This window comes from Acomys russatus, chromosome 15, assembly GCF_903995435.1.
Source record: "Acomys russatus chromosome 15, mAcoRus1.1, whole genome shotgun sequence".
NCBI classification, from domain to species: domain Eukaryota; kingdom Metazoa; phylum Chordata; class Mammalia; order Rodentia; family Muridae; genus Acomys; species Acomys russatus.
Window position 1 is genome coordinate 57,244,632 of NC_067151.1, and position 12,186 is coordinate 57,256,817.

A 12,186-nucleotide genomic window follows, 5' to 3' on the forward strand; every position below is an offset into this window, starting at 1 on the left:
AAAAAAAAAAAAAAAAAAGTGTTTCTGAAGAACTTGCCAGAATAAACTTTCAGTGTGTAAAATAAATAAGCTAGCACTGCCCCCTTCACATATTTATTACCCGGCTAGATATGGGATAAACCAAGCAACCTTATTTTAAGCAGTGGTGAGTAAAGGAGGGTATCCTGATATCTTCCTCTTGGGATTCTGAAATTTCATTTTCAAAGCTTCCTTGCTAATATTAGCCACTTGGGTTATCTCCATTGAATGAGCCAGATTTTCATGATGCAGAATTTGGAGAGTAGTACATTATTACTGTAGCTTGAAGATCACAGAAACCGACCACTGGACCTGCTTGGTAACTATCAGCTCCTTCTGAAGAGTCAATAGGCAGAATCCAACCCATGGGCAGGCCAGAGAAAACGTCAGAGCATGAGATGTTAGTGATCATACTTTCTAACCCATTTACATTTAGTGTTCTCTGAGAAGTTCCTTCCACTTGTACTTCAGTATAAAATAAGAACTACAATCTCAGCAAATAATAATCCATGTAAGCCAACAGTAACAAGATACAAGAATAATTGAAGATATGGATGCCACATTTACTTTTGACAGAGACAGTGCGCTTTATTATATAGAGAGTATTCTAGTCAAATAAGAGCAGGGTTTGGGTAAATGTTCTCAGAAAATACCGATAATAACAAACGATGATAGCATCATATATGCCACAATCCAAAATGAGGTCATGGTAACTGAGTAAAACAGAATTCTACAAATGAGGGGCGGGGGTGGGGGAGGGAGGCTGCTAGAAGAAGAAAATGCTAAAATTAAGCGAGTGAGTTATGGTATGCACCTTCCGTACACGGTCCTGAATGTAGAAGGCCCCGCCCATTCTCTCCAAAATCCATATTTACCCAAGGGAGAAGGAAGCGGAGTCTGTCCTTTTATAATTGATACTTAATCATTTTACGAGCCTATGTTTGAACAGGATGGAAATGTAACGTGTGTCATAAAAAGTCTATAAAAATATGTTATGTCTTTGGTCAAGGCCGTTGGTGGGCCAAGCACTCTGAATCATTCCTGCTCTTTTGTTTCTTGGAGTTGAAGGGCAAGTGCTAACTCTGCCAAGGGTGAAATCAAGTGGAAATCTGAGACTAGAGGTCATGTACAGTCCAGCACGATAACCCCCACCCCCATAAAGGAATCTGGAAATACTAGTTATGCTGTCCTGAGATTATAGCTATATTTAAGAATACAGATGTGAAAGTTAGGCTCCATATTGGAGGGGGGGCAGAAACTGGTCTTGGGGCGAGGCATAGATGTGTGTGCTGTCCCAAGAACAGCCCCTCTTGTATAGCCTAGGGTCTAGTCTAATCTTTAGACTCGCAGAACTCCAAATGCTCGGAAATGAACTACTTAAAACGCATTTTCGAGCTGGAGTAGCTCATTAGTTCAGCCAGGCATTTGATCCCCGGAGCCTCAAAATTAACAAATACACCCCCCCCCTCTCACCCCACCCCATCCCCCGCAAATCTAAAAAGCATTTGAATCCAAAGCTGCCTGTGCCCTAAACACAGTAAAGAGTTGCTCCCTGGAATTGATTGGATTACAGGTAGGAAAGGATTTAGGGGTCTTGGAATGCTTTGCATCTGACGAGCATTTCTTAGATTTCTAACCCCAAGCCTTCACCTCTAGACAGCAGCATGCAGTTTTAAACGTACATCAATCAAAAAGCCTCAAAAGGCAACATCTCCCCGCTTTAATAAGCCAGAAGTGTAGCATGAGCTTGGTCGGCGGGTAAGCGTGGAAACTAGTCAGAAGGTGTTCTAGTTGAATAGACTTTTTAAAGATAAAGAACATTTTTTTTTTTTTTTTAAGAAAAGAAATGGAGGGGGGGCGGAGCCTGCCGTTTTCAAGCTTTAAGATTGCAGAGTAGCGTTCTTCTCCAGGGCGGAAAGGCTGTGCAATGGGTCCGCAGGGACCGCAGGGGGCACGCGGGATGCGGAGAACAGTGCTGGCTGCCTGACAACGCCGCAAAGCCGCAGCCCCAGCGGGGATGCCCACTGCCCGCACACCGCCACCCTCAGGGAAACTTACCGCGCCCCTCGCGGCTGCTGCTCGCACCCCACCTCTGGCGGCCGCAGACCCTGGTGTCCGTGCTCCCGCCCCACGCGGTCTCAAGGTCACACGGCTCGCTCGCGGGACGCCTTCTGCGCCACAGACTCAGCAGAAAGAACGGACGCGAGGAGTGGGGCTGGCCTCGCGGGCCGCGCCGGGGCCTTCCCTCCGTGTCGTCGGTGCCAGACAGCTCCCCTCTGGGTCACTTCCATTCTGTGCTCAGTCCCAGAGCCGCCAGACATCTGTTTTCCATAAGCCTCGCGCAGAGGCAAATCCTGGATTAGATGCCAGAGCCCACACCGCAGCTGATCCACGCACAAAGAGCCGCAGACCAACACGCAAGTTGGTGCCTAGTTCCAGAACGACTCGGATGACTAAGGCGGCCGCAGCCGGGATGCGCCAATCCGCGGCTGCCTGGGTTTTCAGGTCTACTGCGGAAAACTCACCGCCCCCCCCTCCACTACTCCCGCCCACCCCCGCCCACCCCCCGCCCACCCCACTGATGCACTCCGTCTCCTGCAGGGGAAGTGACTTCAGCTGCACGGGACCTGCTAAGCGAGCTCAACGCAGCCGGCCTCGGTATTGAAAGCAAACACTGCTGAACGTGACAGAGAGGGAAACGCTCGGCGTTTGCTTTAATTCCAATTCATGAGTCAATTATGATACAGCCAGCGCTTAAAAAAAAAAAAAAAAAAAAAAGCCGATGAGGAAGTGCTGTCTCTGTGGGCTGACTTTTCACTCTCTAAAACAGCTGGACACACTAGCTGCCTCAGTTCCTTCCTCACTTCGGAGTGCCTCCGTCGAAAATCCTGAAGTCTTACTCTCCAGTGCTCTCCAGTCTAGTGCGGGTTATGCCAGGAAGACCTGCCATTTCCCAACCCTGTAAAAATTACTGTCAAAAAAAAAAAAAAAAAAAAAAAAAACCCGCAGGGAGGGGTCGGAGGAAGAGCACAGATGGGGGTTTTCAATTTCTCTGGAATCTAAAGACCACTTCCCCCAAAACTCCATCCATCGCCCGTTGACACACACACACACACACACACCCCAACCCTGCAGCAGGACAAGCCTTTCGAATTTTGGAGTTCTGGGACAAAGAGGCTGGGAACCAGCTGATCCTGAGTGTGGCTGTAGGGACAAGAGCTGGAGCAGTGAGGACAGATGCCCTGCGGTGGATGACAAGGAAGTTAGGTCACGGTTCTTGTCCTTGTCGCTACACCCTAACATTTGGTTGGAAGCTAAGGGGGTTGCTCTGAGGGATTTCAAGCTGGCCAAGTGATGTAAAAAGCTTTCCACTACCGGAAAGATAACTTCACAAGGCGAGTCTAACCTAGGAAGAGAGTGGAGGGGAGTTTGAAATGGAGGAGAAAAAGAGTCCAAAGAGAGGAAAGGAGAAAGTAGGATTTGATGTTCAGTACAGGTAGGGAGTGTACTATAACCAAGTTATAGACTGCCACTTAGGTAGCAGGGTAAGTAGCAGCAAATGAAGGGACCCAGGGAAGCCAGGGAGCTGGGTTCACAGAATGAGGTCACAGAGGCTGAATGTGATTACTAAATGCAAACCAACCACATAGATTTCTAAAGCGTTTGGAACCTTCTGGCAAAGCAAGACAGATCAGGGGAGAGGAGATACAGAGGAGAGGAAAATGCCCTGCGTTGGTTCGTTGCTGCTGCCGAAACAAAGCGCCAGGAACTGAGGGCATTAAACAACAGAAAAGTGGAGCCTAGAAGCCTGTGGCCAACAGGAGGGGGGGGCGGGGGAGATAGGAGGGGGGATGGGAGGGAAGATAGTCCTTACTCCTGCAAGTGCCAGGAAGGGCCTGCTGCAGCCACTTGCCAGCTCCTTGTGGCTCCTCAGCTTGTGCCATGGTATGGCTGATTCCCCCCCACCTCATGACCCCCCAAGCTCTCTCTTTGTCTGTCTGTGTGACCAGATGTCCCCACCCTTTTTTGTAAGACACCAGTAATATTAGGTTAGGAGCCCACCTTACCCTTCAAGTAACGTTTTTGACTAATTACATTTGTCCTCATGTGTCAGTCAGCTTCCTATCATGATATCAAAATGCCTAAGATAATCAACTTATATAAAGGAAGGTTAATTTGGACTCTGTTTCACAGGGGTCAATTCATTGAAGCCGGAGTGAGATGTGACACATGACAAACAAAGGAGGCCCATTTACCCACGGGAGGGGGTGCAGGGGGGGCACGGGGGCCAGGAAAGTAGGAGAGAGCTGCTTAGACCGAGCTTCCAAAATCCCCTTCAAGGGCAGGCTCCACGACGTATTCCCTTCTATTTGGCCCAATTTCCAACGGTTCCTGTACTTGCCAATAGCACCACAACCTTCAACACACAAACCTTTTGAGATGTCTAAGATCTAACGATAGCATTTTATTTCTATCCTGATTTTGTTTTTAAGATGTATTTATTTATTATGTTTACAGTATTCTGCCTGCACACATGCCTGCAGGCCAGAAGAGGGCGCGAGATCTCACTACAGATGGTTGTGAGACACCATGTGGTTACTGGTAATTGAACTCAGGACCATTGGAAGAGGAGCCAGTGCTCTTAACCACTGAGCCATCTCTCCAGCCCTTGTAGTTGTAAATCTTGTAGTTGAAAATCATCTCCTAGGTGCCTGGCATGGTGGCGCACACCTTTAATCCCAGCACTCATGAGGCAGAGGCAGGTGGATCACTGTGAGTTCAAGGCCAGCCTGGTCTACAAAGAAACTCCAGGACACAGAGAGACCCTGTCTCGAAAAACAAACAAACAAACAAACAAACAAACAAATAAATAAATATAAAAAGAAAGAAAATTACCATCTTCATAAAATGCCACATTCTGAGTTATGAGGGCAGAGATTACAACCTCAATAAGAATTTAGGGAAAACGATTTAACTCCTAAGATTCACCCATTGTGAGCAAGTTATGTAGAGTATGGTGAGGAGAAAACCTACTGTAGGGGAGCAGGGGTGAGACGGCACTCTGGGTGAAACAGTGAGAAAGAGAATCAGGAAATGCAAGAGAATTTTGTTATACTTTAGTCACACACACAAAACACTTGTCTGAGCACATCTTCTATTTATTGTTTTTTTCCTAAAATGTTTCTGCTCTTTCTATATGAATCCACCATGCATCATATGTTACCTGGGCACAGGCTCAGAGTGCAGGTCACAAGTGGGACAGCCTTCCCACTTCTTTCTTCTTACCTAGTCCTGATGGCAAGCCCTGAGGATGGCACCCACTCTTTCCTCCCTCTCTGTGCCTCCCTTCTGTCATAGTGCCAGGGGCCCTTGCGGTGAGATGGATGCCATGTGTAATCTTTGGATCATCTTCAATGCTATCCAGGAAGCCTTGAAACAGCTCAGAGCACAACAAACACACAGGAGATGGAATTTAGCTCTGGTCTCTGTTTCCTTAAGCCTTTACATTTTATCCCACAGCGCTGATGACAGAAGCCAAGGCCTGGCACACACTAGGCAGGTGCTCTACCACAAACTGCAGCCCCAGCTCTCCTCACACAGCTTTTCATTTGTAATCAGGATGGCAGGACTTACTATGTTGCCCAGTCTTGTCTCTAACCCCACTGGCTCTAGCAATCTTTCCTCCACCTCCTGAGTACCTGGGACTCACACATGAGCTACTGTGCACAGCTCTTCATTCTTTTTTTTTTTTTTTAAGATTTATTTATTATTTATACAGTATTCTGCCCACATGTGTGCCTGCCCACCACAAGAAGGCACCAGATCTCATTACAGATGGTTGTGAGCCACCATGTGGTTGCTGGGAATTGAACTCGGGACCTTCGGAAGAACAGACAGTGCTCTTAACCGCTGAGCCATCTCTCCAGCACCAGCTCTTCACTCTTATTTCTTACTCCAAAACAATACTTGTATAGTACTTGATCTTCAATCCATCTTTCGATGGCTACCTTTGGAGGGTTTAGTGGCTTAAATGGGCCTTCAAGGGGACTCTTTTGCATTCAGTTTATGACCAGAAGGGTGGAACTCTCCTAGGAATCAGTGAGGAAGTTTATGAAGTGGTGAGGGGAACTGCTGAGGACCCTGAGATGATCTAACTAGCTTTACAAGGATATGACAAGTTCAAGGTGAAACCGTTTCCTGTTGGAGTTCTTTAGAGGACCAGCTTCCTAACACCACTGCTCAGTGACTGGGGCCTGCCTCATAGACCTCTTTAATTTCACCTGCTAACCTCTGCCTGGTATGTAAAATGCCAGTTAACAGAAAGACTCACACTGGAAACAGCAGGAAAGAGCCATTTCTTCTGCCGCAGACATAGCTGAGCAGTGTTTGCTGAGCACACAGTTTACGTACAACACCTTGGCACAGAAGGGGACAGCGCTGTTTCCTGTATCAGTCGGCTAGTGGGGGCGAGGGTCAAAGTACACAGTTAACCACAAGCCTTTCCATAAAAGAGGCACTGGAATTGTTCTGAGGCCTCAAGGGAAGTGTACATACAAGGGGTGTGTGTGTGTGTGTGTGTGTGTGTGTGCGCGCGTGCTTTGATGGAGAGAGGGAAAGTCCTAGCGCTCAAAGATGTCATCTGTAAGATGATTAGAGGAAAAGCCAGATGACGTAAGAATTAGTGACATTATATATTGCTCAGATTGTCAAGGGCCACTGACTCTTTAAGCACTGGCTTTTGACCCTGACTTCCTCCTATGCTTCATGTGTAAACTATATATTTTCATCTATATCCTTTGGTTTTAGCTCTTGCACCTTTTGTGATATTGGTTCCTGTAGTTTGACTTTTTACTTCTTTGCTATCTTTGAATCGAATTTCTCTCTTCTTGTTTCATCTTTGAGAAAAACTACTAACAAACTGCAACCAACCCCCCTGAAGGACCAACCACCACCTACCCTGCCTCTCAGGGCCCTAGAGAATTCCAAATGTGACACAATCGCAGAAACCACGCCTCTGTTAGAGCACGAGGCAAATCATAGTCAGCTGCAGCAGACAGTCGAAAGCAGCCCCATATCCCCACACCTGGGATTAAAAGAAAAACATATTCATATAACACTTCTGTGTTTTTCAAAGAAGCCAAAATTCCAGAATTCTCATTACAGGTTCTTCCTGTGTCTGCTGTGGCCTTTATTCTTTTTCCCCAGTCTAAATCCTACCCTTAACCCAAAATCCTGATTATAAAATTTGATTGGCCTTGGATGACAACAACCTCTTGGAAAGTCTCTCTCTCTCTCTCTCTCTCTCTCTCTCTCTCTCTCTCTCTCTCTCTCTCTCTCACACACACACACACACACACACACACCATATCCTGATTTTTCCACCCTCATTATTTGTACACACAACTCATTTCCTCCATTCTTTCCGTGCTCCTTTTAAGGTTTGTCCATGCCTTGTGTTTGTAGCCATGCACACACACAGGTGTGTGCACATGTATGCTCTAGTGTGAATAAAAACCACAGGCCAACCTCAGGTGTCTTCCTCAGTCATGCTTGCCTTAGGCCCAAAGCAACGGTGCCAGAGAACCATGGACCAAAACGTCTGAAACCATGAGCCAAAATAAGCCTTTCTTACTTAAAAGTCTATTTAAAGTGGCTATTTCTGACAGTGATGGGAAGGTGACAAACACAGTTTGGAGCAGTCTCAGCTTAAGCAGTGTCAGTGGCACCATCTACAGCCACACCGCCTGGTCCTGGATCCCACGCATCAGCCATCACAGCCAAGGGCTGAGAAAGTACATTCCTTGGAACAAGAAAACAAGAAGGACAAAACCCAAGTTCCCTTTTAGCTAACAGAAGGCACAATAGTTACCAGCCTGGGCCTGGAAACTACAATCACCATGTGAGGGAGGACCAGAGCGGTACTCCATAGGCAGCACCAGAGCCAATATCCTTGCTTAAAAGAAAGTGGGGAGAGCTGGGGTGTGGTGGTGCACACCTTTAATCCCAGCAGAGGCAAGTGGGTCTCTGTGAGTTGGAGGCCAGCCTGGTCTACAAAGAGACAGTTAAGGCTACATAGAGAAACCCTGTTTTGAAAAAAAAAAAAAACAAGAGTTTTGAAAAAAAAAATTAATTAATTAAAAATGAAAGTCGAGGGAACAGAGCCCCACTCCCCTCCTTCACCTGCTCACCATGGATTCTTTTTAATACATAAAAAGGAAGGGAACAGGGGAGATAAATTGACATCCATATAGGGAGATAGATGAGCAGTGACAACTTTCAAAGAAAGAACCAATGGCCTTCTGCATTTCCTCTTACCCCTGATGCACTAGGGGGGCTAGGGACACAGCTGGACATGGTTGCTATAGAAACAGGTTTGCAAGCAGCCTTGCAGACTGTTGGCCACTGAGCTGCCAACCTCGATTCCTAGAGGCTGAGGGTTGCTGGTCACCAAGCCCTCTTGCTTACTTACCCTGTGCTGCTGACTTAAGGTCCTTTCACTAGCAGTCGCTCTTCCTTCCTCAAGGACCCCACCCTCAAAAGCCACACCCAGAAGCTTGGGACAGCACTAGATCTGTGTGTGCAGCTCAGAGACCATGGCTGGTGAAGCCAGTAAGTAGGAAAGGAGGCTGCCACCAGAGACCAGTATTCTCAGAATGCCAGTATGTGGAAGGCAGGGATGCCTGCCCCTACTCAACTCCCCAGCTTTTTCCCAGCACCAGTGACAGCTCAGACAATGGCACTCTTGCTTTATTGCAAGGGCTGAGTGTGGGAAGAAAGCTGCTTTTTAATGTCTTGTCACTATCTGTCCTTGTCACGTATCCAACACAGCTCCTGGGACTTCTAGGGTCACCGCTGCCTTATAGGGGCCTTTCCATTTTCTGCTGGTAATGTACCAGCAGTAATTAATATTTATGTTATGTCCCCATTGTGTCCAGAACACAGAGAGCATCCAGAGCGACAACAGCTATCCAAGCTGAGGGTAGATTGAAAGAACTTTCATTCCTAAGAAAATACCAGTTGCTGCTATTTCTTATTCAAAAACCATTCACAAGAAAGGAGCTGTGCCCAGGGAAGGGCCTCTGTTTTAAGGCTCGGGGAGGATCGTAAAGCTCACAGCCTGATTCTGTTCCCTTGGTTCCAGAGGAAAAACCGGAGGGTAAGTGATGCATCAAAGGGACTGGACTGTGCTAGGCACCCTGGAAATTCAGTGAGCGCCCAGCTGTCTGGAAAGACAGGATGTTGCAAATCTCACTGGATTTTAGAAGCATCTATATTTGCCTCGAAGCCCCTGTACAGGGGTCACCATACCCACAGTTTTAGACTGCCCTGTGATCTACTGACATGAAGTGGAAAATTCTAGAACTTAGCAGCCTCTAAGCGAAATATCTATCACTACTGCTCTCTCCTGTAAGTGATCCTTGGGATTCATTATTGTTCATTGCCTGCTCTGCCTCATTATGAATGAAAAATTATGGTAGCTATGGACGTGCATAAAAAGTCAGTTTATGCTACCTCCCCTCTGCAGCATCAGTGCTGCCCCGTCCCCCTCACCCCTGCAGCATCAGTGCTGTCCCCACCTCCCCTCTCCCCCCTGCAGCATCAGTGCTGTCTCCCCTCCCCCCATCTCCCCCCTGCAGCATCAGTGCTGTCCCCACCAGGAAAGAGAGAAAGAGAGAGAGAGAGAGGGAGAAAGTTGTGGGAGCAGTCTTGGGACACTCTCAAGCAGGACATCTGTATTTAAAATTAAATCAGCGCTAGATGGATGTTACAACCAGAGTAGCTGGAGAAACTATGCAAATCATAGTATTTCAGGGAAGCTCAAGAGTAGCCTTTATGACACACAGTTCTGAGCTAAATAACAACTTCAAAGTTCAGTGTAGTTCTAGGTTTAGGGAGATGAATGTGGCTTAGTGGAACAGGTGGCCTAGCATGCAGGGCATCCTGTGTGATGCCCCTAGCACAATCCAACCAAACAAAACAGAGCACTCTATTTCACTCTTCTTGGAAGGAAGGAGCGTGAGGAGGGAAGACTTCCCATACGAATCTGTCCCTGGAGATGCCTTGGCAGGATATCTGTTATATCTGTTTTTTCACACTGGCAACTGGTCACACACAGGCAACTGCCCCGTGGGAGTGACAGCATTACAGATAGGCTTTGTGGGGCCACAGACTCCAAGGTCTTCCACACACCTGCAAAAAATAAATACCATTCTTGAAGATGGCTCCTATGCCAGTGTCAGAGGCTGTGTGTGTGTGTGTGTGTGTGTGTGTGTGTGTGTGTGTGTGTGTGTGTGTGTGTGTGTATGTGTGTGTGTGTGGTCAGCTATGGCCTTTTGATTCCCTGTGGTTTCTAGAGTCAACAGTAGGAGGAATTTGGCTGCAGGCTGTGGGCTGCTGCTCCCTCATCTCAGCCTGTCAGTGCTGGGAATTGCAGCAGAGAGTTGGAAAGCCCTTCTAGCTTCAGAGCCCTTGAAAGGCCGGGCAGAGCTGGAGGTAAGATAAGAGGTGTGTTCCCAGAGGGTAGCTTGAGGTGAGAGGGTTCCCAGGACTTCCTCAGGGAAAGTTTTGTTTGTTTGTTTGGTGAGTGCCTTTAATGCACCTGTGTGGGGGGAAACAACAACAACAACAACAACAAAAACATATATATATATATATTTGAAAGTTAAATTTGGGGTAAACCCTGAATACAGGGACTACGGCTACAAACCAAATTGTCACTCCTCCCAGTGCTCCAGTATGGAGGCCCCAGGAGCACAAAGGTCACCAAGGTGCCTGTTCTTCAGGTAAAAGTCTACCAGGGTTTAACTCTGAGTCTCTGGAGTCTTGTGGAAGAGTCAGGGGAAGGATGAAAGGACCCAGAGGGGACAGGAGCTCCACAAGAAAACCAACAGAGCCAACTAACCAGGGCCCAGAGAGGCTTGCCGAGACTGAAGCGCCAACCAAGGACCATGCATGGACTGGACCTAAGCCTCCTACACAGATGTAGCCAATGGGCAGCTCAGGCTTCATGTGGGTCCTCTAGTAAGGGAAGGGGGGCTGTCTCTGTTATGGACTCTGTCACTTGCTTTTTCATCACTTCGCCCTCGCTGGGCTGCCTTAACAGGCCACAGGGAAAGAGGATGCGCTCAGTTCTGAAGCAAATTGATATACTGGGGTGAGTTGGTGGTGGGGGCTCCCCTTTCCTGAGGAGTAAGAGGAGTAGGGGGCGGGGGGTGGGGGATAGAGAGATGGGTCAGAGGTTAAGAGCACTGGCTGCTCTTCCAAAGGTCCTGAGTTCAATTCCCAGCAACCACATGGTGGCTCACAACCATCTATAGTGCCCTCTTCTGGTGTGCAGGCACATATGGGGGCAGAACACTGTATAAATAATAAATAAATAAATCTTAAAAAAAAAAAAAAAAGAAAGAGGAGTAGGGAAAAGAGGGAGAGAAGGTGGGACAGAGGAGAGAGGAGGGAGGGAGCTATGATCAGGATGTTGAGTGAATGAATTAATTTAAAAGTCTACCGGAGATTGTCCACCATTTTTCTTGACCCTACTGCACTAGACCCTCAGCTTGGGGCCCTCCATTTTCTTAGGGGTTTCTGCAGAAAAGAGCGAAGAAATTACAGCTCTTGTCAATCTTAGGCAGGAGTTAAGGGTGGGTTTTCAAAAGGGCAGCTTCTCTGTGGGGTGGGTGCGGCCTTGCTTCTCATCCTCTGCCCTAGAGCTCTGAGCTCCCAACTTGGCTTTGCAGGATCAGGCGTCTGTACTCAGCAACGATTTCAGCCTATTCTTTGTGGGAAACCTCTGGAACAATATCTAGAAAGTTCCATCACGATGCGGGTGTGCTTCATGGAGGAAGGTGCAGGAATGACTCCAAGCCGAGCATTCTGAAGGCACCTGTGTTTCCTGTCTTTCCAATCCTCAAATGTTCCCACGAGGGAAGTCTGTGATTGTGAAGAAAGTGAGGGAACTGTAGCAAGTAAGGGACTCTCCCAGGACACCTCACCACTAGTGGAAACTGGAGATCCCAGATTAAGTTCAACTCTGTTTCCCCATGGACCAAGAGTTAGAGTGACTTGGAAGACACAGTCTCATTGACAGATCAGATGACAGTATCTCAGGGGACACACTTCATCCAGAGTCGCCTGCCAGCCAGCATGGTGTAGAAACTAGAACGTGACCTT

General features: G+C 47.6%; 1 protein-coding gene across 3 annotated transcripts in view; it reads right to left on the reverse strand.

Annotated features, from left to right (window-relative positions):
* Positions 1–12,186, reverse strand: part of Trim2 (tripartite motif containing 2) — a 144,211-nt gene that overhangs the window by 94,537 nt on the left and 37,488 nt on the right. Inside the window, exon 1 of one of the 3 annotated variants that reach the window (XM_051157368.1) lies at positions 2,077–2,544. The exons of the other annotated variants lie outside the window; for them this stretch is intronic. The gene's annotated coding sequence lies outside the window, so the exon portion shown is untranslated. Of the gene's footprint in view, positions 1–2,076; positions 2,545–12,186 lie in introns of those variants that run through there. 3 annotated transcript variants of the gene reach the window in all.